At 41.8% G+C, this 22,123-nt stretch overlaps 1 protein-coding gene across 32 annotated transcripts in view; it reads right to left on the reverse strand.

The window, feature by feature from the left end:
• RHOBTB1 (Rho related BTB domain containing 1) overlaps positions 1-22,123 on the reverse strand; it is a 141,154-nt gene that overhangs the window by 63,370 nt on the left and 55,661 nt on the right. For 8 of the 32 annotated variants that reach the window (XM_042241136.1, XM_060406477.1, XM_060406490.1 and 5 more), the window contains one exon: positions 12,475-12,525. The exons of 12 other annotated variants lie outside the window; for them this stretch is intronic. The gene's annotated coding sequence lies outside the window, so the exon portion shown is untranslated. Of the gene's footprint in view, positions 1-12,474; positions 12,526-14,654; positions 15,027-15,386; positions 21,454-22,123 lie in introns of those variants that run through there. 12 more of the 32 variants (XM_027962357.2, XM_060406476.1, XM_060406493.1 and 9 more) reach the window with 7 other exon arrangements.

The following is a 22,123-nucleotide window of genomic DNA, read 5'->3' on the forward strand; positions in this document are numbered from 1 at the left end:
GGAAGCCTGGCGTGCCGCAGTCCATGGGGTTGCAAAGAGCTGGACACAACTGAGTGACTGAACTGAATCGGGCTATAACCTGTTGCTAGTTTTCTACTTTCCTAGTTTCCAAATTTTCTACAGTGCATATGTATTACCTCTTTGTGGTAAACTGAGATAGCATATTGAAAAGCAGAGACATTACTTTGCCAACAAAGGTCTGTCTAGTCAAGGCTGTGGTTTTTCCAGTGGTCATGTATGGATGTGAGAGTTGGACTGTGAAGAAAGCTGAGCGCTGAAGAATTGATGCTTTTGAACTGTGGTGTTGGAGAAGACTCTTCAGAGTCCCTTGGACTGTATGGAGATCCAACCAGTCCATTCTAGAGGAGATCAGTCCTGGGTGTTCTTTGGAAAGAATGATGCTGAGGCTGAAACTCCAGTACTTTGGCCACCTCATGCAAAGAGTTGACTCATTGGAAAAGACTCTGATGCTGGGAGGGATTGGGGGCAGGAGGAGAAGGGCATGACAGAGGATGAGATGGCTGGATGGCATCACCGACTCGATTGACATGAGTTTGAGTGAACTCCGGGAGTTGGTGATGGACAGGGAGGCCTGGTGTGCTGCGATTCACGGGGTCGCAAAGAGTCGGACACGACCGAGCAACTGAACTGAACTGAACTGAGATAATACTGATGTGCCATAAAATTCACCCTTTGAAAGTGTGCAATTCAGAGGTTTTTATTATATTCTCAACGTTGTACAGCTCTTCCCACTATTTAATTTTAGAACATTTTCATCACCCCCAAAAGACACCTTGTGCCAATTAGCAGACATTCTCATTCCCTCCTCCCTCCAGCTCTGGAAAACAGAAATTTACTTCCTGTCACTATGGATGTTCCTACTCTGGACATGTCTTATAAATGGAACCATACCATATATGGCCTTCTGTGTCTGTCTTCTATTCAGCTTCATGTTTTCAAGTTTATCCATATGCTAGTACTTCATTCCTTTTTGTGACTGAATAATATTCTTAGATATATTAATTCTTTAATGGAAAAACTATTTTAGGTTTTAAAAAAGGTAATGATTACATACGTATAACGATTTTTTTGTTAAATTATTGGCTGCACTGGGTCTTAATTGTGACACACAGTATCTTTCTTGCTGCATGTGGGATCCTTATTTTTTTATTTTATTTATTCATTTATTTTTACTTTATTTTACTTTACAACACTGTATAGGTTTTGCCATACATTGACATGAATCCAGCACGGGTGTATATGCGTTCCCAAACATGAACCCCCCCTCCCACCTCCCTCTCCATAACATCTCTCTGAGTCATCACCATGTACCAGCCCCAAGCATGCTGTATCCTGCGTCGGACATAGACTGGCGATTCGATTCTTACATGATAGTATGCATGTGGCATCTTTAGTTGTGGATATAGAATCTAGTTCCCTGACTGGGGATCAAACCCAGGCCCCCTGCATCAGGAGTGCAGAGTCTTAATCACCAGACCACCAGGAAATCCTACTTTTGGTTGTTAATTCTACTAAAAATACCCTGGTACACTCCAATCATAATAAAAAATGATTTCTGGTGATGCATAAATTGTTTTTCAAAATCATGCATTTAAAAATCACAGTGAGCCTGTTAAACCTGTTTTTTTTTTTTTCTAACTGAAGCTCTCAACTAAAAAGAACATAGGAATATAAATGGTATCTTGCTGAACATCAGACACAGAAATTGAACCTAAAGAGACAGCTGTGGGTAACCAGGACCAATACATACAATTCTATCTCAGAGACAAGATGAAAAATTCTTGGCTTTTAAATTCTGAATGTTCAAAGGAATACTTATGGTAACTGAAATGAGTAATTTTTAGAAACTAAGCATGTAAACTATTCTGTGGCAATCAACTGTAGTTATTTTAATTTGTATAGATGTAGCATAACTGAGCTTTATACTCATTAAGAAAAAGAAGTTCCAAATTTGCTTGTATGCATGCTGTATATTTGTGTACCTGCAAATCACAAACATACAAATACTGATGCACACTCAATGAGTGAATTTAATGTTATAATCTCTACTTGTAGGCAAATTCTACTTATTTTCAGTCACAAGGGATATAGCTCGATCAAAGCTGACTGCAGCTAGGTCATATTAAGTAAGGGTAATTCATCAAACTGTACACTTGTAATTCGTACACATTTCTCTATGCATGTTATACTTCAATCTACCTTTTTTAAAGTTAAAAAGAAATAAAGCAACAGAAGACTCTACACATTGTTTTCACATTGGAGGGCCTGTAGTCCTCATCTGGGTGAGCCTTAGCTAAGGGCTGGAGGAAGCTTTGTCAAGAATGAATAATTAAAATATTGCTCCAGTCTTTCAAGAGACACCAAATGCTCATTTGAGAAAGCTAGTATCAGTCTGCAGACTAGATGTGCTTAAAAACCCATCCTCACATAGAAGAAGTCTGTACACTCCGCTGTCATAAGTTGTTCATTCAAAGTGCTCTCTAAAGATGTCACTTGGGTTAGCATCTGTACTGCCAGAGAGATCACCTGCTGCAGCGCCTTCAGATATGGCGACAGTCAGACAATTGCACTTAATCATTTATGAGACTATAATATGTCAGTGAGGATTAGCTTATGCGCTCATTCAGGCAAATGAAGAAAATAGTTTTTTTTCCACCAGCCTCTCCCTCTCCCCAAACCAGGATTCCTAACAAAGTTAGACCATAAAATGCAAAAATGCTGGTGGACAAAAAACTATTAAAATATCTTATTTTTATTCAAGGTTATTGACTGCCAGCAATGTGTAGATTCTAGCTAGTATTCAGTGTTTTCAGGACATGTTCCTGTTCCCTCCAACTCTTGGAGGGAATTATGACATGAAAGATTGTACATTTATTAAAAGCAGGATGGAGCGCTGTTTGTGGGAGTGGAGGACGGTATCATTATTTTGGATAACGATAACTTTTGGATAATGACTCAGAAGACTTTTAAATGTCCATAACATTCATCTGATTATCAGACTTTATTCCTAGAAAAATATTTAGGATTACAATAAGATTCCATTCAAGGAGTGTTTATCATATTACTGTGGAAACAAAATACTGGAAACAATTTTAGAAACCCGACCACAAGGGAGGAATTTTTAAAAAGCATCCACATACCGGAAAAGTATAGAGTAGTTAAAAATGTAAAATTATAGGAGTACATTTATTGTTATAGTTAGAGGCTCATGAGTAACACCCTTCGTTAAAAATTATGTACCTAAATATACGGAGAAATATTTGGGATATAGATACATTAAAATATTGAGGTCAACTAGGATTAGAATTGATTTTCTTTTTTCTTATCTACACATCCCATCTTTTCAATAATGAACATGTTTGTTATTTTATAACAAAGTCATTTTACGAAAATGTGAGGGTGGGGAGGTAGGAAAATGAAGGACTACAATATTTATGTGTGTGGGAATACACTCTCTTGTTCCACTATGTGAAATTAGTGTCTATTCTTTACTTTCTCTCTACATATCGTAAAAGCTGTATGTGATGTGCCTTTTATACGGTAGCAAACAGCCTTGCTGCTCCCAGCACCTGTCTTTCCATTCTAAGCAGCCATCCCGCTGATCAACAGTATCATCTTGGGGCTTCTGGTCATTCAGCTCTCTTGACTTCTGTCAAAAGAACTAACATCTCAATAGATGCAAACACAAATACACAGCCACTCAGCCTAGAACAATGCAGCAGAGCTACCCCGGCTGCACACTAGGTGCAGGAACAAGCCCATGGGAAAATCTCCTTCTGTTCTCTTTCCAGATCCAGTCATGAGACATTGAGAGATATCCGTTCTCATGTCAGAAGAGAGTCCCTGGTCCACTTCAAATAAACCAATTTTTAAAAAATCTAGAATCTGAAATATTCCGAAGGTTTACTGTTGATTTTTGTTTGATACACACAAAGGGAAACAATTTCCCTTCCTTGAAGCCTCTTTCCAGGAGCCTTAATGATTGGCTGCCAAATTTAGCCTTGGCTCCATCTCCACCATGTCTATTATTCCTCCACGCTATTGATGTGAGGCCAAATCTCATCCCTATTTAAAGCGCCCAAGAGCAGATGTCTTGATGAAAGGGGGGTGATGGTGAATCTACATTGAAAAGATCCAGGAAAACATGCTATAATGAATGGAAGCACACAGTTTCATGACTTAAGGTATTAAAAGTACATTCTCAGGAAAGAACCAATAGACTTAATCACATCATATGAAAAACCAAAGGCAGAAGAGGGAATTGTAGAGAAGGCAGTCAAGAAATCAGCTGCTTATCAGAATGACTGGGGGAATTTGTTTTGTTTCAAATACTGCTGCCTGCACAAGAATGTCCTTGGCAGCACTACTCGTAATAGCCAACATCTGGAAACAAACCACTGACAGTACAATGGATAAAGAAATAATAAATTGAGGTCTATCCACACAATGGAATATTATACACTGTTAAAAAGGGATGAACTACAGCTGCATACAATTATAATGAATCTTACAAACACAATATTGAAAGAGGCCAGACACAAAAGAGATTTCATTTGTATAAAAGTTGACAATCAGGCAAAACTAATCCATGGCATTAGAAGTGAAGACAGTGGTTGCCTCAATTAGACAGTGACTGAACAGGGGCTTAAGATGGGATTTTGGGTGCTGCTAAATGGAAACAGTGTCAGACTTTACTTTTTTGGGCTTCAAAATCACTGCAGATGGTGATTGTAGCCATGAAATTAAAAGACGCTTACTCCTTGGAAGGAAAATTATGACAACCTAGATAGCATATTGAAAAGCAGAGACATTACTTTGCCAACAAAGGTCTGTCTAGTCAAGGCTGTGGTTTTTTCTGTGGTCATGTATGGATGTGAGGTTGGACTGTGAAGAAGGCTGAGCACCGAAGAATTGATGCTTTTCAATTGTGGTGTTGGAGAAGACTCTTGAGAGTCCCTTGGACTGCAAGGAGATCCAACCAGTCCATTCTGAAGGAGATCAGCCCTGGGATTCCTTTGGAAGGACTGATGCTGAGGCTGAAACTCCAGTACTTTGGCCACCTCATGGGAACAGTTGACTCATTGGAAAAGACTCTGATGCTGGGAGGGGTTGGGGGCGGGAGAAGGGGACGACAGAGGATGAGATGGCTAGATGGCACCACTGACTCGATGGATGTGAGTCTGAGTGAACTCCGGGAGTTGGTGATGGACAGGGAGGCCTGGCGTGCTGCAATTCATGGGGTTGCAAAGAGTCAGACGTGATTGAGCAACTGAACTGAACTGAACTGAATTCTTAAGTTATATAGTTATGATTCATATATTTTTGTTTAAACAAGATACAGTTCAATAAAAAAGTTTAAAACTCAGATTCCTGGGCCCTAACACTAAGACTACAGGTTATAAAATTCCTGGGAGTATTCAATGTATAGCAAAGGTTGAGAATCATTGGACCAGATGATCTGCATCTGATATTGTGCCAGTCTCTACTGGCCCATGAACCAACTGTTAAATTTTCAGGACTTTCGCAAGCCTGTTAAAATAGGGTCAGTACTGAATATTAATTATATAAAGTTTCAGTTAAATAAATTATATTAAAACAAAGGTAACTAAATACTCAAATCTTACCGCTTTGTTTTTATTCTACTATATTTTACTATTACCTGTATTTTGAAGTTTGTTGTTGTTGTTCAGTCCCAAAGTCGTGTTAGACTCTTTGTGACCCCACGGACTGCAGCGTGCCAGGCTTCCCTGTCCTTCACAATCCCCCAGGGTTTGCTCAGACTCATGTCTGTTAAGTCAGTGATGGCAGCCAACCATCTCATCCTCTGTTGCTCACTTCTCCTCTTGCCCTCAATTTTTCCCAGCATCAGGGTCTTTTCCAATGAGTCAGCTTTTTACATCAGGTGGCCAAAGTATATTTTGGGGTTATTTATTCCAGTTTTATCTGTATAATGGAAATACTATATAACCATGTGCTCCTGTGGGCTTCCCCGCTGGTTTAGCAGTAAAGAATTCGCCTGAGCTTCAAGAGATGTGGGTTCAATCCCTGGATCAGAAAGATCCCCTGGAGAAGGATATGGCAACCCACTCCAGTATTCTTGCCTGGGAAAGCCCATGGACAGATGAGCCTGGCGGGCTATGATCCATGGAGTCACAAATGAGTTGACACGACTTAGTAACTAAACAACGATGTGCTACTCTGCCATCTCTTTCCAACTCCACACTCAGTCACAATGGTGGTTTCCAATTGGCCATGGTGAAACTGGCAACCACTCCACATCAGGTCTTGCTTTATTTTTCTGTCACCGTGACTTAAGAAAATGACTTTAAAATGCTAATAATGCAGATTAAACTTAAAAGGGTGTAATGTATACAGCTGTTATATTATGAATAATCCATTTAAGGAAATATCCTTACAGTATTTAAAAGCTATTATTTGGCTCAGCAAAGAAGTCATTCATATCTTTGATGAATGAATGCAGTCTGACATATGCCTTTACTTCAGTTTTGTCTTATTCATTAACATAAGGAAAAACACTGGCCAACATTTACATGGGAATTGCGCTCATCAACTGTACCATAGGTAGACCATGGATAGATGAGTTCTCAAAACCAGCGTTTTATGAGACCCAATTAGCTAAACGGAGTTTACAACAAAGAGTATTCTTTATTATTATTTATAAATAGTATGCTACACCCATTCTTTACGTCAGCAAAATTTATAATCAACTTATGTTTGCACATAAATGCACTCTTTTTCTCTTCCAGAGTGCAGGTTGATTTACCAGCACAAACCTTTCACGTTTAAGATTCTATGACTCTATATAATTTAAGAAAGAAGAAAACAAAATAAGATGGGAGCCTCCAAGGAAGGAGTTTCAGCATAAGATAATGACTATACTTTACAAAGTACAGTATATTTCCCTACTTAAAATATGATCCTCAGACCAGTAGCACTGGCATCAGTGAGGTACCCCTGGGAAACGCATAATCTTAGGCCTCACTCTAGAACTTCTGAATCAGAATCTGCATTTTATTAAGATGCCCAGGTGATGTTTATGCACATTAAATTTTGGGAGGCATTGCTTTAACAATAAACTCCCTGCTATGAATGGAAACTCACATAACTGGTTTGAGACTAGTAGCAATCTAGCAATTGTGATCTCTAAGCAGCTCATACCGAATGAAGGACAGCACTGGGGAAAACACCTAATGGCTAACCTTACACTTGAAGAGTGAAGAACAGGGAATCCTGGTGTGCTACAGTCCATGGGGTCACAAAGAGTCTGACATGACTTAGTGACTCAATAACTAACCTGAAGAGGACATATGTCTTGCAGCACACATTTGTCCAACACTGAAAAGGGAAACTGAGCCACTAGGAAAGTAAAGGGTATTCTAGGCCACTTGGATGATTCATTTCAAAAAAAGGGGGAAAAAGTACAAGTAAGAAAAAAGATCTTATCAGGAGCTTTCCTCCATGTATATGTAATAAGAACTGTTGCCAAAGACTTGGATCCAAAAACTCAAAACAGGGCAGCAAGTGCCACATGACAAAGTGTGGCAGCTGGAGAGAGGAGTGTGATGAAACATTTCCCAGAGATGTAATTTAGGCCACGGTAGCTATCAAGTGCTGAGGGTGAAAGGGGGAAATTGCAGTGCTCATGTTTTTCCCATCAACATATCAGTTAGCAACCTGCGACAGAGAGAGAAGACGGTCAATGCCCAGGAAAGATTCAATACTAGAGTTAACGGAAATGATGGGAGGAAAGTCTCACTTGTTTTGAAATTGAAAGCAAAAATGTTTTACTGGCAACACTTTTCTCCAAAAATATTTTAGTTATTTGGCTGAAAACACAGTAGCTGCTTTGAGATGCAAAGGTCTACATGGAAAACACCTTAGATAAAAAAAGTGTCTGAAAGGACATGAGAGCCAGGTATCTCCCAGAGGAGCTTGCTAGTACTTTGAGGCAGAAACTGAAGCAGTAAAGTAATTCATGCAAACCTCAGCAACCCTAGAGTGTGAAGAAGACAAATGTAATTGTGACCAGGCTACTGGTACTCAGGGACACAACTGGGCCCGTTTTTACCCAAGAAAAAAGGTCATTATAGTGATCCCTTGCAGTGTCAGACTTCAGATGACTCCAGAACATTTAGCAGCAAAATGATATGGATGCCCTAATGTGTTGTACCATTTTCTCTTGACATACTTTAGCAAGGCCAAGAAGAAAACTCACCCTTGTTGAACACCTGTTTTTTGTGTGTTTTTTAATCATTTATTTGTTTGGCTGTACCAGGTCTGAGTTGGGGCATGTGGGATCTTTACTTGCAGCCTGTGAACTCTTAGTTGCAGCCTGTGAAATCTAGTTCCCTGACTAGGGATAGAACTGGTGGACCTTGCATTGGGGGAGCACGGAGTCTTAGCCATTGGACCATCAGGGAAGACCCCCTAATATCTGTTTTACATGTGTGATTTCATAGCATTCTCATAATCCTCTGATGGAGGTGATATTGTCTTCATTTTACAGATGAGCAAAATGAGCTCCAAAGAAATATGTCACCCATGTCACATGATTAATAAAAAGCCAGAAATCCATAGACAAAATTAAAAATCTCCATAGTTGATGAAAACAGGCATCTCAACAAAAACAGCTTGAAAGGGATCAGAGTACGGGGTAGCTAAGTTTTGAATACAAGGAGACTGGTCTGTATTGGCGTCCGTGAAGATAGGAAAGGTCTCTCCTAGGACCCATCATACCTTTACACTGCTGGAATCCCCTTGTAACCCATTTCTGGATGTATGTTAGGTTTCAGATATACTTCAAATTTGATAGCTGCAATTTTGGCTAAGTTGGAGGCTTTAGAAAGTGTGCCGTGTTTCAGGCAGTGTTACATAAAAGAACTGAGCCCTGGACTGGGCTTTGGAAACCTGGGTTCAGCCCCAGCTGCGTCACTTACGAACTGGAAGAGTGGGTGAGAGCTGCACTGCTTCTCTGGATGGTAGATTGTTTCTCACCTATGTGAGGTTGGGTTAAGGATCTTTAAGAACCTCTCTGGTTCAGGATTCAACCTCCATGACTCAACTGTTTACTAGTGTGACTTCCATCAAAATATATTAGAGATGCCCTGAAGAATTAACAATCTGTACAGACAACACTGCTGTGTGGTTCAAGTTACCAAATACAAAACAAGACACATAAAATTAAAAAAAGAACCCTACAAGAATAATTACTTCTTTTACAATCTGCAAGAATAACCTGGAACTGAATATTTTAAAGTGCTTCTCCCCCCCCATTATATACTTAAATCAAATATATATTCAAATTATTAGATCTCAGTACAAATCCAAGCTCTACTTCCAATTAGTTCTTGACTTAATATACCTAAGTTTCCTTTTTGCTTCTATAAAATTGGAATTTATAAATAATAGTATCTGTAGTACAATCAAGTGTCTGGCGTCTAGAAGCAGCATGATGTAAGTACTAGTTATTGTTTTTTCAGCAGTCATTAGGGGTCTGGACTAGGTTGGGTGACAAACAGTTCCACGGAAATTTCTCCACAGAGGGATGGAGACTGAGATTGTAACCCCATTAGCACTGGGGACTTGCCATTAACCTGTGTCTATGCAATAAATAACGTCAGGTGCAGAGAGGAGAAATGTAATCACACTTGTGGACCTGCAGGCATCCATCTGGTTTCCTTCTTTGTAAAACTTTCTAATTCATCCTTAGTTGATTAAACCTTATCAGACATGTTGATATGCTTGATGGGACAGCTGCTGGCAGTATCTGAGGGCAGGTGCGTCCTGGGACATCAAAGAGTGGCTGTCATACTCACATTTTAGTGTCTTTATTTGCCCATTTCTCAGTTTCTGTCCAATGTGTACGAGGAACAAAAGATTCTACGAGGAGGTGACCTCACTTTGTTTATAAATTCCAGCCTCCCCCGACCCCCCAAAAAAACCCTAAACAATTTTTATTCTGACATATCAATAACCTGTCCATACACATCCCATCTGTTTGGGTGACTGCCTCTTGCCTTTCCAGGCAAAGCTCTCCTTTTCTCCTCCCCTCCCCCATGAATCACACACTCCCACCCCCTTCCCCTTTCTATATACACCTCACTTTTTGTGACTTATCTTTCCTTCCCTCTCCAAATTTTGTTTCGGTGTCGACATGTTGGTAGGGAGCCTGGGTAGAGAAAAGAAGATGAAAACAAGAGCCAGGTTCAAATAATCTGTACTCTTTGAACCCTATTAGGTGAAGCCAGAGTAAGGCCTTCAAAGAATGAGACTGAGCTGCCTATTTCCTAAAAGGAAAAAGGAAGACCAATAAGAAGAGTAAAGAAAAAGAAAATTCCCGTTTTCTACAGGTACATTTCTTGAGTGAAAAACAGCAGAATTTCATGTATTTCCAGGTGTGTTTTGAGAGAGGTCAAGCATAGCAACCAAAGCCTCTAAAGTTCAAAAAAGCAAACAAATAGTTGCTAATTAAATTACTCTTAGAGACACCATACTCATTCTAAGGCCTTTTTTGGTGCTAACATTATATGATTCAGAGTATAATTTTACTCTTTAAGCAATTATAGGTTTATAGTTGTCATATGGATAATTTACAACATACCACTGTCACAGCTAAGCAAATACCAGTTGATAATGAGGTCTTAACCTGTAAGGGGGTTTCCCAGTCTAACAGAGCTATTATGATCTATTTCGTAATGATACATTATATAACAACTTTTATAGGACAAAGCTGTTATAGGACAGCTTATAATAATCCTTTAAACACTTAAAAGTATCTTTTAACTAATTAAGCTTTTAGGGTTATTAGCTTGGGTTGGGGGTATCAGTCCATTAAAAAAGAAGATACGGTAAGGTTTTCTTTGGTAATTTATTCCCATTTTACTTTTTATTATCCCTTTATATAATACTCTCTGAGAAGGATTAACAACTTACACATTATTCTACAAAAAGTAAGGGTGGAGGAAGAAAGAGGGGAAAAGAGAAGGTGGTCAACCCTGGCAAAAACGGAAAACGTCCTGTTTAACCTTTAAATATTGGCCATTTTCAGGACTTACATTGGCATTTATTTACTAGGTATCCAAATATATCTATGTGGCACATTTCAGACAAACTGAGGTTGCAGAAGGAATCCAGTACTCTTAAGCACCAGGTCATGTTGTGATGCTTTCTTAGTGATGCTGTGAAGATTCAGACAGCTTACAACTTTGTTTCAATGCTTTTCAAGCAATAACACCTCAAGTTTGATATACTGTAATTTAGCAGTTCTAGATGAATGCATAATCTCTCCCTGTTGGTTTGAAATTCTACACTCTGTCTTTCTCTAAACTCTTACCCTTTTATTATCTATCTAGACAAAAATGTGCTTGGAAAATTTTCCCTATCCATACATGGAACTGCAAAGTAGTCCCATAGGATAGAAAACGGTGAATTTGTGAATGTACCATTGACCCTCAGTTCATGCCTCAGTTCAGGCATGCATTATCTTGATTTATGTTCTCACTTTTCCTGCATGATTGTTTAATATCTTGTCTTTTAAAATCTATTTGTAAGATCCTTAAAACTGGAGACCCCCACAGTAAAAATCTTAATTTTTGACAGGGCCATGCCATAAAGTACACACAAATACTTAATATTTTGCTGTTTTACTTAAAGAGAATGGAATTTATACTTTTGTAACACCTTTGTCATTGAATTTTACTACATAAGCTATAATTACCAAGTTATCTTAGGCAAGTCACTTAAACTTCTTTGGTCCCAGTTTCTCTATTGGGCAAGATTTTTCCAACTAGAGAATTTAGAGTTTGGATTAAGACAGAACTTTAAAAAATATAATTTCTTCCATTTACTAGAAGCAGGAACTGAACCTATTACCTGACCTCTCTGAACTTTCAATTCCTCACCTTGTCCTCTGGAGACCAAGAGAAGTGTTACACCTCACAGGAATATATATATATATATATATATATTTTTTTTTTTTTGCAGAATGAGAACATAAGTGTAAGGAATGCAGCATATTACCTGAATTTTGGTTCAAGCTCAAAAATATCAGTCATTATTGTATCAATTTTCTTTCTGCTCTAGACTGCTAAGATTAGGACAGATATAAAATTGCAGTGATCAAGCATGCAAATCCCCTGTATCTTCAGCTTTTCCTGGCACAACTTGGGTCCCCAACATGAAAGAGAAAAGTCTTATAAAGAACAAACTGATTCAAAGCCCATTTTAGTGCTATTTTTACTCACAGAGTAAATAAAATAATTTTAATAATCATGGAAATTGTGATATTCGTAACTGAGTCAATAAAAAAAAAAAATATGACAAAGACAACTCATTCTAAGACAAATGACCAAGTAAGTTGTTCTGAAATGCATGCTCAGAATCAGACAGAATATGTCAGCAATCTATGGTCACGGGTTGCACAAAGACACTGACCTGGCTTGCTGGAAGTGAAGAACAGAACCCCCTCCTCACAGCTGGACTTACCTACACAAAAGAGAGAAGTGCCTTATAAAGTATTGCTCTGTAATACTTGCTCGCTTGGAGCACATGGGGCGCCACTGACATTTTGAACATGCATTGTTTTCCTCTCTACCCCACCCACCAAAGAGCAGAACCTGCTTTATTTTTTCCAAGTGTCAGTGTTAAAATGGCATTTCTTGGGGCCATATACATCCTGAAATAGCTAGGTGAACTTTTTGTAGCATTTCTGAAAATATATTTCTGAGCATTTGGCAATGATACTAAAAAAAAAAAAAAAAAAAAAGCAGTTAGCCACAAAACCATGAATAGAAACAAGGAAAACCTTTCAGGGATTTTACAATACAGAAGGAAAGGAAATGGATCTACGATTCCTCCAAAATAGCATTTTTAGGCCATATTATCATAAGTCCAAATGATTCTGTTGTTTTCTTCTATTTGATTGCATTTGCATAGCTAATAAGCTATGTTGTTGTACCAACATCAACCTGCCCGTGTTTCTGTTTCTACCTCTGTAACCACACACAACCCTATGTACTTGAAGTCACACTACTTTCTAAATTTGGTTGAACAATGTGCAAGCTTAGAATACTATGATTTCATTGCTTCCTAATGATTTTTCAAAGTCTTCCACACTGTGAAGAACAAGTTAAATTCCTTTCCCACTAACAAGTCCAAATGCTATCCAAGAATCTCAGAGAAAACTTACTTGAATAATAATTTGCTGCCTACTCCACCTGTGGAGTGGTATGCAGACATTATTTATATCGAAAAGAGCTTGTGTTTCTCTTTCAGCAAACAGTGACTCTCTCAGGCGTCCACAGAGTTATCAGAAATGAAATATAATTTCAAATTTCTGAAGAGTGTTTTAAAACAAACTTATCAGCGTTTTGTTATAAAGCCTAGCTGTTTGCTGAAACCAAACACAGCCTATTGGCTATTTATATCTGCTGATAGCGAGAACACAGTTATACAGAGATGAAAACTACTGGTAACATACTTTTGCAGTTTAGAGGGGATATGCTGTACAGTGTAAATACGCAGCACTGCTCCCGTGGGTGCTGGGGGAGCCCCAAACTAGTGAAACCTCTAGCTGAGCATCTGGCTGGGGTTCAACAAAGCTTCGGGAACAGCACAGGCTGGGGAGAGGGAGTTCAAAGTCAAAGAGCCTCTTCTCCTCTTCCTAGGTCTGAGCGCCTTTGTGTGTATATTAATCTTCACGCATTCCCCCCGCCCCCCAGCAAATGTGTACAGTCAGCTAGAAAGGCACAGCTTGTGTGCTGACGTGCAAAGCCAAGTCAAAACCCTGCGCTTGGCACTCCCTTCTAACTTTCTGGCTTGTCCAAGTCTAAATATTGACATTGCTCCTCCGTTGAGATGTTTGATACTGCTGAGGGTAGAAACGGCAGAACTAACAGCAGGATCAAATGATACATTCTTACATCGTTGAGCCTTCCTTCCACTTCTTTTTTTGTCGAGGGGGCTGGATTCCCTTGTCTGCACAGCTTCCTCCCACCCCACCCTTCCACCCCACCCTGTTTTTCTCCCCAAAACCTGAGCACGCAGAGACTAGGTAAGGTGTTCTGCAAGCCCCTCAAGGCAGCTCCTACTGTTGCCACAGCAACTCACAACAGACTCCATAGACACCGGGCTGGGGGTGGGGAGCGCCAAACTGTGGGCTGACCGGTCAACTCTTGGGGGTGCAAGCGCCAAAGGGGTTAGTGTCTCCCCCTGTGCAGTTCCTCTGGCTCCCCACCACCTTCCAAGGAAAAGAGCCTTGTGGTCGGCGCGGCACGTCCCCCACCCCCTCCCTGGCGCAGCCCTCCTTCTAAGGGTGCCCTGTTGTGCATTTTCTCAGCTCCAAGTTAGGGGTGCGGCTGTGCAGGCGCTCCTAGAAATCTCTTCTGCTGGCCTCTGATGGGAGGGTTCCCGGCCTCGCAGAGAAGGCGAGGGCGGCTCCCAGGGCAGCTCGGTCCCACGACTCTTGCTCGGGACGCGGCCGGCCGCGTGGCGCGGCCCGGGGCCCCCATAGGCCACCCGCCGGGGCCGGGGCGGGGTGGGGTGGGGGGTGGGGGCTCCGCGGCGGCTGCTCGGAGAAGTTTCACAGCATAGCGCACTCACGACACAGAACCTACCCTGAAGCCGAGCGAGACGCGAGCTCTCTCCGCCTTCAAGGGCTGGGGGAGCTGGGGTGGGGGGTGGTCCCCGCCACTCAGCAGCAGCCACGACTGCGCGCGGTCGCGGGTGTGCCGGGCCCCTGCGCGCGGCGCGCCGCCCGCCGCCCAACTTTGCACAAAGGCAGCATGGCTCTGCCTCGCCTCTTGGGCTCGCCCCGCGCCGCGGCGGCAGCTCTTCCCGGTGCCGGACCAGAGGGGCTCGCCCCTTTCCGTCCCCCAGCCCTCCCCCTTTCCTCCCGCCCCCGCCCGGCTCCCAGGCTGGCCGGCCGGGCGGAATGGAGAGCGCTCGGCACCCAGCTCCGCCGCGGTGGCGACCGCCGCTTGCTCTGTGACGTTAGCAGCCTTCGCGGCTATTTATATCCGCACGATTGGATTTCATTCATGAAACCCGGGCCTGGTGTGTCTGTGCGCTAGGGTGCGGGTTGCAAAGGTGCCTTAGTTTTTACGCAGACCCTGGGGGTGGAGGTGGGTGGAGGTGGGTGGGGGCGGGCTCGGAGGTGGCCTGCCGGGGGCTAACGTGTGCCGAGCCTGGGAGACCCCAGCCCTGCTTGCTAGTGGCCGGGAGGGGAGGGGCACAGCGAGCTGTAGCCCCCGCCCTCCCCACGTCCTCTGTCCCCAGCACCCCACCCATTCGCATACAACTGCTGGCCCTTTGTCCCAGGCTCTGCAAAAGTAAGTTGGGCCACTAACCGGCTGGGCAGCATGGCTCTCTTCCCCCCAGGAGCTGACCGGCCGCGGACTCCAAGGGAGGACATTGGCTTTTGTTTCAAAACCGAGCCCAGCTGCTGACTAAGAGCTGCGTTAGCCCAGCCTCCTCCTCCCCTGGGCGCTGCACGTGCTGCCCGGCTCGACTCTGGGTTACCTTCCTCTGTGACTTGGCTCGTGGGGTCCCCGCAAGGGGCGTAAGGTCGCACCGGCTGCCCCCGACCCGAGTAAGGAGGAGATTTACAACCTTCTACAAATGGCTGCGTGAGGAAGTGAAATTGACTTCTGACCGCTTGTGGGTTGTCAGAATTCTTGGATACCCTGCTGAACTTCTCCTTACTCTTCCAGGCTGTGAGCTCTGAGGACGGACCAGGGGCAGCTTTCATGCATGCACATAAAAGATGTCTATTTCCTACAGAATGTCAGGTAATCTGTGAAGCTCTAAGGAGGTGACAATGAACACAACCAACCCGGTGCTGGTCCCCAAGGCACTTTCTTTCAGTCAGCTATTAAAATTAGTGTGTTTTAAACCATCCCATTCCCATCCTCTAAAGAAGCAATTAGGGGGTAAAGGTATTGATGTGTGCAGCTAAGGTTAAAGGGTTTATTCATTCGTGCTGTGCTGCGCTCAATGGTGTCAGACTCTTTGCTACCCCATGGACTGTAGCCCGCCAGGCTCCTCTGTCCTTGGAATTTTTCAGGCAAGAATACTGGAGTGGGTTGCCATTTCCTACTCCAGGGGAATTTCCTGACCCAGGGATCGAACCTGAATCTCTTGCGTTTCCTGTTTCCTGTGTCTCCTGCATTGGCAGGCGGATTCTTTACCACTGTGTCACCTGGGAAGCCCTCATTCATTTGATAAACCTTTATTGAGGAGGCTATCTGTGTCCTAAGGGCTGGGGATACAAAGTTGGCAACAATGTGTCTTTAGTCCTCAAGGAGTTCTCAGGTAATAGATTTACAGAGCTGGGAAAGAAGGACCCATATTCTGCTGCAAAGACTGTATTTGTGTTATCCCTCAAGAAACAGAACATCAAAAAGGTTATAAATGCAAACACACTTCTCCTACCTCAGTTTCCTCTAAGAAACCATGGACTCCCCGGATGAGTTTTACTACACGGGATGTTCCTACTCTTCCCCACTAGTTTATATTCCCTTTGGAGACCAAGTCTTGCCTGGTGCTCTCTGAATTCCCCACAGACCCTAGAATATAGTGATATTCAATGTTTTTACAAGGAAAGATATTAAGGGCAACCTTCTTTTTTAAGCCATCCTCACTGAACTGTCTTTGAAAATAGAATTATTAGTCTCCAATCTTTAATACCCAGAAGAGAGGACAATGAAAAGTCAGATTATGGCGGTCTACTCTAAGAACCTCAAGACAGACCCATGAGGGGGTGATCATTTACTTGGCACAAAACAGACTTTGCTTAATCTATTTAAAAGTGACTATTTTGAAAGGTTTAATCAATATGCCTTTTTTTTCAGTAACATATTTCTTAGGAAAATTTAATTAACCCTGTTCACTCCTAGCAATCACTCCTCTTTAGTGCAAGCCATTTCTCATCAGACTGCAATGGGAGATGAGAAATAGTATAGAAACTCAAAAGAAATAGGAATCAACATGTATTATGGCCTTCACATCTGGGAGGCAATGGGCTAGGCCAGGAGGTTTCAAACACATTTTCTCAATTAAGCCTCACACTAGTTGATGAGGTAGATGCCATAATTAACATAACCATTTTAAAGATGATAAAATGGAGGCACATAGAAGTAAGTACTTTTCTGAAATTTTGACAGTTGCATTTGCACCTTGGTCAGATTATGCTAAGGCATTATTATATCACTAACTGGCCTTTTGACATCCTGCTTTTTCTTAATTTCTTTCATTTCCTCAGTTATGAATTAAACAGTTAAATGGCATGTTTAAGCAGCAGGTCAGTCAGTTCAGACACTCAGTTGTATTCAACTCTTTGTGATCCCATGCATCAGGGTCTTTTCAAATGAGTCAGTTCTTTGCATCAGGTGGCTAAAATATTGGAGTTTCAGCTTCAACATCAGTCCTTCCAATGAATATTCAGGACTGGTCTCCTTTAGGATGGACTGGTTGGATCTCCTTGCTGTCCAAGGGACTCTCAAGAATCTTCTCCAACACCACAGTTCAAAAGCATCAATTCTTTGGCACTCAGCTTTCTTTATCCAACTCTCACATCCATACATGACCACTGGAAAAACCATAGCCTTGACTAGACTGACCTTTGTTGGCAAAGTAATGTCTCTGTTTTTTAATATGCTGTCTAGGCTGGTCATAACTTTTTTTCCAAGGAGTAAGCGTCTTTTAATTTCATGGCTGCAGTCACCATCTGCAGTGCTTTTGGAGCCCCCCCCCCCCCCAAATAAAGTCTCTTACTGTTTCCATTGTTTCCCTATCTATTTGCCATGAAGTGATGGGACCAGATGCCATGATCTTCGTTTTCTGAATGTTGAGCTTTAAACCAAGTTTTTCACTCTCTACTTTCACTTTCATCAAGAGGCTCATTAGTTCTTCTTCACTTTCTGCCATAAGCGTGGTATCATCTGCATATCTGAAGTTATTGATATTTCTCCCACCCTCTTGATTCCAGCCTGTGCTTCACCCAGCCAGCATTTCTCATGATGTACTCTGCATATAAGTTAAATAAGCAGGGTGACAATATACAGCCTTGACCCACTCCTTTCCCTATTTGGAACCAGTCTGTTCCAAGTCCAGTTCTAACTGTTGCTTCCTGACCTGCATACAGATTTCCCAATAGGCAGGTTAGGTGGTCTGGTATTCCCATCTCTTTTCCACAGACTTTTCCACAGTTGATGGTGATCACACAGTCAAAGGCTTTGGTCAATAAAGCAGAAATAGATGTTTTTCTGGAACTTTTGCTTTTTCGATAATCCAATGCATGTTGGCAATTTGATCTGATTCCTCTGCCTTTTCTAAAACCATCTTGAACATATGGATGGTCACAGTTCACGTACTGTTGAAGCCTGGCTTGGAGAATTTGGAGCATTACTTTACTAGTGTATGAGATGAGTGCAATTGTGCAGTAGTTTGAGCATTGTATGTCATTGCGTTTCTTTGGGATTGGAATGAGAACTGATCTTTTCCAGTAAAAATTGGTACGTAAGTATAATTAAATGAACACTATGTCTTTAAACATTCAGGTTTCTACTGCACAAAAGTGGTATAAAAACTTTTGACTACCTTTTATGGTAATTATTTGCCAAAGTCACAGGATTAAAAAAATTCTCACAGTCAAGATACAGAGATGTTTCATACCATAGAACAGCATCATGCTAAGTCTTGGTATTTGCATCCTTCCACCAACCACTAATCTGTTCTCCATGTCTAGAATTTTGTCATTCTGAGGCTTGTATTAATGAGAGCATACAGTAGATAATGTTTTGAGATTGAATGAATTCTTTTTTACTAGGCAAAATGCTGCTGAGGTTCATTCGGGGTGTAGCATATATCAGTACTTCATTTTAATGCTGAGTCAATTTCTGTTGGATAGCTATACCAGAATCTGTTCATCTGTTGTCCTGTTGAAGGACTTTTGTGAGTAGCTTCAGTTTTTCCAGTATGAGTAACGCTTCTATAAACATGGTTTTGTAGGTATGTATGTGAACTTAAGTTTTTATTTCTTTGGGATGAAAGCCCAAGAATGCCATTGCTGGGTCATAGGCTAAAAAACTGTCTAACTGTGTTCCAGGGTGCCTGTACCATTTTATGTTCCCACTAGTAATGTATGAGAAATCTAGTTCCTCCATGTTCTCATCAGTATTTGGTATTATTACTATTAAAAAAATTTCATTTGTTCAGTAGCTTTTTACAGACGAATTATGGTGGTTAGTCTGGATTTCCCTAATGACTAATGATACTGAAGAACTGACTCATTGAAAAAGACCTTGATGCTGGGAAGATTGAAGGCAGGAGGAGAAGGGGACGATAGAGGATGAGATGGTTGGATGGCATCACGGACTGGATGGACATGAGTTTGAGCAAGCTCCGGGAGTTGGTGATGGACAGGAAAGCCTGGCGTGCTGCAGTCCATGGGGTCGCAAACAGTCGGATAGGACTGAGCGACTGAACTGAACTGAATCATACTGAACCTCCTCTCATGTGCCATTATATCTTTTTTTGCGGAAATATCTATTCATCTCTTTGGCCTACTTTATAACTGGATTTTTAAACTGTTGTGTTTTAAGAGTTTTTTTTTTTTTTCCCCCAAAAAGTATATTCCGGGATCACAGAACTTTCAAACTGCAAAATAAATACTCCTTCAAGATAACACCATTTTCAATCCAGTCACTAGCATCCAACATTTCTACTGCCATTCGTTTTAGAGAATCTTCTCAGGTATTTACATTAAGTATTCTGAAGTACTTACATAAAACTCCTTTAGAGAGGGTCTTTCCCTATTATTTAATAAACCTGCTCCTCATCTGTCCGTAACCGACCCGCAGAATCTGACTGGCACGTGGCCACCGCCGAACTAGTCGAGGCCCCGCCTCCGTGCAGGCGCAGAGGCCACTTCCGGCAATCCGAGCCAGGGATGCAGCTAAGGCTGCAAGAAGCTTGAGTGAGGCTTGGTTTGTGCGGATCATCCATCGCCTTCTCCTTGGATGCAGAATGGGATGTTGTACTTGGCTGTTTAAAGGATGTCGTCCTGGATGGCAAGTTCCAGGTGTTAGGCAGCAAATTTCATGGACAAGTGTTTGAAGACATGCACCTATTTTAAGGAGTTTGGTAGAAAGATAATGAAAAACAGTTGCCGGAGCAGATTCCCGGAGTTAACAGGGGAACAGCCAACACCTTTGTGGCACTTTACAGATCAGGTGACTGGAGATGTAGTAAAGGGGGTATGCTGGCTTTTGAAGAAATGCACCTAGACTAGAGAACTAAGTAAGACCCGTGGGCACTGGACTTAAGCATTGGCTTAGGGATGACTTTATCCAAATTGTCTTGCACGCTGGCTTTTCCGGAACGACCACGGCTATGGCTCCCACCTCCAGGGAGTGGGGTCAGTCTTGACGGAGCAGGCAGGAGGGTGTGTGCCTCTTCAGCGAGTGGTGGCAGAAATGTAAGAGACCCTGTTCGGGGCTCTTCATTAATGGCAAAGTAAATGACCTGACCCTCCAAAGACCCTTTGTTTCTCCTGAAACTTGTATTCTGGATCTCTAGTACTTCCGGAGTACTAGAAGTACTCTACTACTTCCGGAGTAGGGGCTTCTCCCAGATGTCAGACTCCTCTGGTGCCTGACGCTGTTCAGCGTTCCGTTCGGGGCCCCCTCCTCATTTCTCTTGTCTTTGGTATCCACATGGAATAACCTTGCATCGGGAATCCCTTTCCCCAGTACCGCAGGCAGGCTTTGCCCGAATCCCTTTCAGCTGGGTAGGGAGAAGACCCTTTAGCCTCAGGAGCCCAGCTGTATGGAGTTTTGACTAATTGGCAATTGATCTCAGCTGTGAATCATACCTGCTCTTATGGTCTTTGAAGTTCCTATTTTCTAGAGAAATCCAAGTTAGTCTTGGCTGTGGGAATCAACTAAAGGAAATGTTCTTTACCTGAAAGCTACAAGTGTAAATGAATTCCCAGTCTTGAGTTTGTAGTCTGGTTATTGCTGTTGACCTTGATGCGGTTTCTAGTGGGTCCAGTCTTGGCATTTCCTTTGTTACCCATCTAAAGATAGAAGCTTTAAATACAGTGTGCTTTTAGTTGTCAGTTCTCTGAAGGTGGAAATTTTTTTGCATTAGAGTTCCTTTTGTGACTGGGCAACAGTGGATATAGGCCATGTGTTGGAAATAGACAAAGAAGTATTCTTTGCCTACAGCATGTTAAATGTATTTGTGCAGGTTTGCATAACATCCTTTCTGTGGGGATTCCTTCATTAGGTTTTCTGTTGGTGGGTCAAGTTTGTTGAAAACATGATTTTTGTGAGCTCTGCAATTGTTGCTACATTCATCTTCTTGTCACAGTCTCTCTTACCAAGATGACTGTTCACCGGTCTAGCTCAGCATCTGTGAGAGGAGGTAGCAGACAGCTTTTATGGGCCTCTGTCTGGCTTTGTTTAGTACAGAGCTGCTAATTGTGAAACATGTATATCACACCTCTAAAAGAAGAAAAACAGTCTAATGCACATTATTTTTGATTAAAAAAACAGAATTCTGTACTGGGGAAAAATCTGCATGTGAAATGGACATTTGTTCAGAAGAAGCTATGTTCCTTATATTACAAAAGGTGTTAATAACAGGCTTCATTTTTACCTGATTCCAAGTAAATGACAAGATTTATGTGTCGTGGCATTTTTAAGGCTATCTTGCCTGACCAACTGTGTCGTGCCAAAAATACAAAACTGTTTCTCTTCATGACACTAGTTAAAAAAAAAAAAAAAGAAAAAGAAAAACCTCAAACTGAAACACATTAAGGGGAGCATAGAGCAGGGAAAGAGTAGGAAAATGGAATTGTATTTTTGCCATCCCACTAACTAGTCCTATAATTCTGTGCTAGTTTCTATTGCATTTCAAATTTCCATGTGTAAAATGAGGATGAGAATAATCACTTTCTAAAGAGTTGTTGAGACTAAATGAAATAACGTCTGTGGAAAATGTCTTGTAAAATGTGAAACTCTCTACACGCTGGTAAGTGTAAAATGACTCATCCTGAAGCCATTTAAAAATCCTATGCAGC

The sequence above is a fragment of the Ovis aries genome, chromosome 25, assembly GCF_016772045.2.
Source record: "Ovis aries strain OAR_USU_Benz2616 breed Rambouillet chromosome 25, ARS-UI_Ramb_v3.0, whole genome shotgun sequence".
In the NCBI taxonomy this organism is placed as follows: domain Eukaryota; kingdom Metazoa; phylum Chordata; class Mammalia; order Artiodactyla; family Bovidae; genus Ovis; species Ovis aries.